A 6,526-nucleotide genomic window follows, 5' to 3' on the forward strand; every position below is an offset into this window, starting at 1 on the left:
GGGTGAAAATAAACTTTTGCCTTTAAATAGCTTAGTATCCTCAACCCCAAACTATGAGTTAATTTAGAAAACATTTTGTTGTTATTGTTGTCTCCAGAGTGATTACTCCATTAGTGGTGAGGCCTGTGAGGTGTGGGTACATTCCCAGCCTTCCCCATGCCTTGCTGGACCACAGCCAAGGCAACCCTCGGCCTTCCACTGGGCTCCATCCTTGAAAAGCTGCCTGATGGAGGGAGGTCAGAAAGATCTGCATTTACAAGTTTCCCAGAATGTGCTAGAACTTTTTGGTCAGTTTTATAGAACTTTCTTGGTCAGTTAAGATTCCACCTCAATCTCTCTAGTATTTTCCAAGCAGATCAGGTCACTTGCAGAAAATGAAGAAGCTTTGTCGTCCAGGGTTCCAAGCCTTGGAATCAAAGATAGGACCAGGATGGCCAGGGGTCTCGTGTATGGTAGAGATGGCCAGGTGACTGGAGTTTCTGACTTTCCTGTTCTCCATGAGGCCTGAGCAGGATGGAGGGCAATGAGGAGGTGTCTTCTACAATAGCCACTGAAGTGAGGGGGGCAGAAGGTCAGGTGTTCCAGTGGGCAGATGTGGAGAGGATTCTAGAAGGGGATCAAGTCCGCTGCTTTGGGCAGGAGTATCAGTTATTTTTACAGAAAGAAACAGAGAAATTAATTTTCTTTTCTGACTACTGAAAACTGAAAAGATGCTCAATTTTACCATTTAAAGGAACAATAGACATTTCAAAAATCTGTCTAAACTTTGGTTTTCTTTAAAAAAAACACACAAAAAACCAGTTCATCACAAAAAGAAATATAAGTTGAAGCTGTAGCCAGGTGTTTTTCTGTCCGTGGCAGTGTTTTGTGCAAAGTAAAGCGTATTGGAGCTCCAATTTAACTGATGCAGTGGGGTTTACTGGCTCTGAATGCCGAGGCAGTGCATGTCGTGCATGCCCTTGCTGTCCCAGCCTGGGAGGGGCTGACCATACTTGTACACGCACCAGCAGAAACCCCGCTTTCTGCCTTTGGAGGGGCGACAATGCTTCTTCTTATAAAGTCCTTTCTTGTCGCAGTTGGGGATGTGCACACCCCTAGGACTCAGCACATTGAGGAACTTCAGGTGATTCAGGGTATCTTCCATCTCTCTAAGGCAGGGACCATATTCTGTCTCCCGTTTGGACTCTGAGGAGAAGTTCTGGGTGTCCGTGCTCTGGGACTCATAGTCGACTTTGTAGCGCTGGCTGTCCTTCACGTGACCTTTCTTGATGGTGTCTAGATATGAATGAATGGAATGATACTTGGAGTCAGACACCCTATGTGTGCTGGGCGGGGCATGGCTCTCCATGCTCCCCGTGCCTCGGTCCTCCTCCGACTCACTAGCATTTCCTGAGGCAGAGGGCACCGGCAGCAGGTTGGTGCTCAGGCAGCCAGTGGACGCTGGCATTGGCGCAGAACCCCCGGCAGTCCAGCAGCCCCTGCAGGAGGCGTGGCTCGGCCCGTGGCAGCTGGCAGCTGAGCCCCAAGTTGCAGCATTCTGTGTAGACATGACATAGCTGGCCCTCGCGCAGCGCTCAGGTCAAGCAGCAGCCACAGCCTGGCTCACGCACCAGCTCTGCGCACGTGGGTGTGGCAGGCGGAGGCATGCACTGGGCCAGGGAGTTCGCATCACAGGGCTCTCAGCGCACTAAGGGGCCGCGTCACCGGCGGCCCATGGAGCAGGGCCAGTGCGGTGAGCAGAGCTGCCCAGAGCGCGGGGTGCGCCCAATGCATGGAGCCTGTTGCAGGGGCCAACTGGAGTAAGCGGTTATCAGGTCGAGGCACACAGTGCGAGATTGCGGGATCTGGAGTGCAACTGCTAGGCGTGCAGCTGCCCAGCTCGCACCTCAGTACCTATAAGTTCTAATGTCACCCTTATTCTGTCTTATAGTAGTTTGGCTGATTTTAATGTAGTTAATCCATTTTGACTTGATGTTAGTGGAAGCAGAGATCCACTTCTAGTTTTCTGCCTATGGATGTCCAGTTTTCCCAACACCAATAGTTGAAGAAGCTATGATGCGTGTGTAAGTGGTGTGTGTGTGTGTGTGTGTGTGTGTGTGTGTGTGTGTGTGTATGTGTGTGTCAGTGTGTGTGTGTGTGTTTGTTGGTTGTGGGGCTTGAACTCTGGGCCTTGGAGCTACCCCTCAGCATTTCATCTTCAGGCTAGTTCTTGAACCACAGTTCCACTTCCCATTTTCTTGTGGTTTATTGGAGCTAAGAGTCTCACTGACTTCCAGGGCCCTGCTGGCTTTCAACAACCATCCTCAGATCTCAGCCTCTGAGTAGCTAGGATTAAAGGCATGAGCCAAGGGCATCCGGCAAGGCTATGTTTTTTTTTTTTTTTTTCACATTACATCTTTCGCTCTTTTACCGAATATCAGATGATTGTAAGTATGTAGTTTTATTTCTGGTTCTTTTCATCTTTTTTAATATGTTTTTTATTGTAAAAATAATGTACAAAGGGGTTACATTTACATAAGGTAGGTAATGAGTTCATTTCCTCTCAAGCATTGTTACCTTCTCCTTTGTTTTTTCCCTACCATCCCTACCCTTCCACCTCCACAACTACTCCTCTCCATCCCCCCTCACACTCCCTGCCTAAATTGTACAGTTCGTTTTTGAACATAGTATCTTGATCTCATTGTTAAAATAGGTCAAACTGTATCCCTAGTTAAGCATTTGGTTTTTTTCCCTTCACCTCCCAAAGCTAGAGAAATGTATATACAAGATACAGGGCACCAACATCAAAGTAACAAAAAAAACCCACATAACTTAGGTTATAAGATTGGGTGGGAGAATGATGACTGTTGATTTAATTTAATAAGTATTGATAGTTTTTAATGGTAAGGCTTATTAAATCAAAGGGGGAGCAAAAACATTCAGAATAATGGAATGTGGCTATTACTCATTTGATGTGTCTGGATAGATTATGATTAATAAAAATATATCTATTAATTCCCAGTGGTAGACTGCTATGCTAACTGGGAGGAGACTTTGGTAATACCAGGGATTTGAATACTGGTAATGAAGCAGAATATGAGGGGAGAGCATTTGCTAAGGATGTAACTTCCTAGGCTCATACCAAATACATTGAAGTAGAATGCTAAGTGATGATCGACTGAGCACCAAATTTTATTTGTTGACTTCTTTGTTTTCTGAAGTCCAGGGATTTGGACCTAAAGCCTGGGTTTTGTCCCTTAATTTTTTCTCAAGGCTAGTGCTCTAGCAGTTGAACCACAGCTTCATGTCCATAATTTTGGTGGTTAATTGGAGATTAGTCTTTCCAAATTTCCTCTTTGGGCTTGCTTCAAACCTGATCCTCAGATATCAGCCTCCCGAGTAGCTTGCATTCCAGTTGTGAGCCACTAGAGCCTGGCTAGAATCACATTTTAAAAGTATTCTCTAGGTGAATCAGATGTGTCTAGCTACTATTTGAGCACTTTGGTTCCAGTGGGTCATGTCAGATTTAGAATAACAGATTTTTTTTTCTTGTAACCAGCAGCATCCAGTATCTATATAATTTATTCCGATCTTCATGTCTGACTTTTTTTCTTTGTTGTGCCTTTTTTTCTTACTTCACAAGCAAGCACATCAGTGATGTTTTCCTTTTCTGAAGCAAGTTATGTCCTTTCCCATCACTGAGGGATGTACTTGCTGTTCCTACTGCCTGGAGTATCTGCTTCTAGTTAATTGCACGGATGATGGCTGTCAGATTAACTATCTCCTCCTCAGGGATATGTCCTCACATACCCACTTTGAAGTTGTTGCCACCAAACTACCAATGTCATGTCTCTGATTTATAGAAATTATCATTATGATTTCTGGTTTTCTTTTCAGCATGAAATTGATGAGGAGAGAACCACATTCAATTGTTTCTCCAACACCTATAATAGTGCCTGGTCCTTAGTGCTCAGGAGCCTTGTCTGGGGATCAGCCTTCTCCAGCTCAATTTATCCTAGCTTCTGGTCAGGACAGCTCTTGAAGCTGGTGTCTGGTGTCTAGCAGTCATTCCCTCTAGTTCTTTGTGCCTTTCTGTGTTGCTTAGTCCACCTCAGAGAAGGATCAGTGCCTGACACCTATTTGCTGTTATGGAAAGATGGCTATGACATCATACAAGTTATGGGCATTGTTTTGTGAAGCTGTGTGTGGAGACGCAACCCCACACAAGTTCTCAGAGGCAAGTGACACCCATGCCCAGGAGTGTATTCCACAACTCAGCATCCAAACTATCACCTACTCCCTGATGCACTCAGTGTATATTCCCATTTCCATTAAAAAAAAGAAAAATTCAAGATATGCCTTTGATGATTTGTCATTGAATTCCTGAAACAAAGTATATAATTTGGGGGCTGGGAAGGTGGCTCAGTGGTAGAGTGCTTGCCTTGCATGCCTGAGGCCCTGGGTTCAATTCCTCAGCACCACATAAGCAAAAAGAAAATAAGCCAGAAGTGGCGCTGTGGCTCAAGTGGTAGAGCACTAGCCTTGAGCTGAAGAGCTGAGAGATAGCGCCCAGGCCCATAGTTCAAGCTGACAACCGGAACCCCCCCCCAAAAAGTATATAATTTTATGTATTTGTAAGTCTTTGTCCATCTCTCTTTAGCCCTTGGCATAATTCTATTTGTTTGCAGGTTGGGAAGGGAAATAAGGTTTAATTCAGGATAGTGAAAAACATTTTGGGAGGGAATGACAACTTTCCATCTGATGTTCTACAGATGCCCATCTTGGCACAGGAACTGAGTAGACTGTCCTAACATAATAAGCTTGTCCTGATTTCTACTGACTTTCCTCTGGGGTCACTGAGTGTGATCCTACTACATATGTGTTGCTTGGCTACACTCGAGGGACCAGGTCTCCTCTGAAAATCTAATGGCATGGGGGTAAGAGAAACTAAAACTCAGAACCCAGCTTCCCACATAACTAGGATTACAGGCCTGAGTCTCATATACTAACTCATAACTGCCTTTTTATACATTGTGTAGCCTGTTTCATTATATTCACCTCATAGGCAGATATACAAATATATGTTTACATTTATTCATCTATTTATAATCAATGTTATATCTAGAAACACAAAAATATATGTTCATATAATTATAATCAAAGTTTTATTACCACGTTCCCCAATAATGTTTTACACTAATATTACGTGAAAAAAATACTTAAGATTAAAAATGTTAAAAGCCCTTGTAGTATGAAAAATCATATTCGATCTTATATATCATATATTATACTATATAAAATGTAATGAATATAACATGTATTTCCATATAACTGATTTAATTGCTTCCTGATTTTGTGTTTGTCCATCTATATAAGCCTTCTTTCTTCTATTGATGATGGTTTATAATTTCCAGTGTCGATATTTCCTATGTATTTTGTCAAATATATTCAGCCCTAAGTAGAATTTTTATGTTAATGGAGCTAAATTTTTCTTCAATATTTCCCAAAGCACAGTGAATATATATACAGATTTGAACTCACTGTTGGAAGAAAGTCCCACATACCACTATAAGTATTGTAGCATTTGTCCCAATTGACAGAACAGCTTTCTAAGTCATCTGATCTGGTATGTCCTAGAGCTTTTGTAGCCACCTTATCACCCCATGAAGGCATGGCCTGGCTTCCTCGCAACTCCCTGTGCATTTAACCGTTCCCTTTATGTCCAGTAGGCTCTCTTGTTCAGCCCCCCTGTCACTCTGTGTTTTCCCACACACAGAACACATGTGCATGGTGCTTTATATTGTAGGTTGAAAAAAAACACATTTAAGATTCATGAATTGTATAACATAACATAAACACTGACATTTTAATAACGTTAGAAAAATAACTAGACTGATCATTTTACAACAACCAGGACCAAAAATAAATATAAAGATTTTCTAAAGAAGGGGGGAAAAGCAATCTCTAAATATGGATTGTCTTCTAAGTTGCCTTCAGACACAAATTCTGCCTCAGAGTCCTCAAAAGGATCTACTTCCTTATTAAAGGCACTATTTTCTTCCTGAATCTAGGGAGGGACAGATCTTATTTCTCAATTGGAAATTGGATCCCCAGCAGCAGGACAAATTGGTCTGGATATTCTGTGAGGACAGATTCCCTTTCCTCAACTGAATCTAGACTTTGGACCTAACTTATTGGTTTTTCTGAACGTAGACTGGGGTCATTTTCCTTTAGCACATATTTATCCTGCACTCCAAGACCAATACTTTTTTACTGGTTTGGATGTGATCTATGTGAATTGTGAACATCAATAGAAGACATTCTGGATCATCTTCTTCCTTGGTGGTATGTGCAGGTTCACATACATCACATGTGGAGTTCAGAACTAGTGGGATGTCTACAGGACTCAAAACCTACTTGGTCTTTTCTATACATTGAAAAAAGCCTCTATGTTCACATGGTTTCTGGAGTCCAGTGTTAGCTTCCAATCTCCATCACTCACCATAGGACACATCTCTGATGGGTTCTTTATCTGGAGTTCAGCAGG

The 6,526-nt window shown here is 42.7% G+C and overlaps 1 pseudogene; it reads right to left on the reverse strand.

The window, feature by feature from the left end:
- Window positions 1-916: 916 nt before the first annotated feature.
- LOC138826563 (insulin-like growth factor-binding protein 3 pseudogene) lies at window positions 917-1,773 on the reverse strand (annotated as a pseudogene).
- Window positions 1,774-6,526: the final 4,753 nt, after the last annotated feature.

This window comes from Dipodomys merriami, unplaced genomic scaffold, assembly GCF_024711535.1.
Source record: "Dipodomys merriami isolate MVZ:Mamm:240054 unplaced genomic scaffold, mDipMer1.0.p SCAF_1433, whole genome shotgun sequence".
Lineage (NCBI taxonomy): Eukaryota > Metazoa > Chordata > Mammalia > Rodentia > Heteromyidae > Dipodomys > Dipodomys merriami.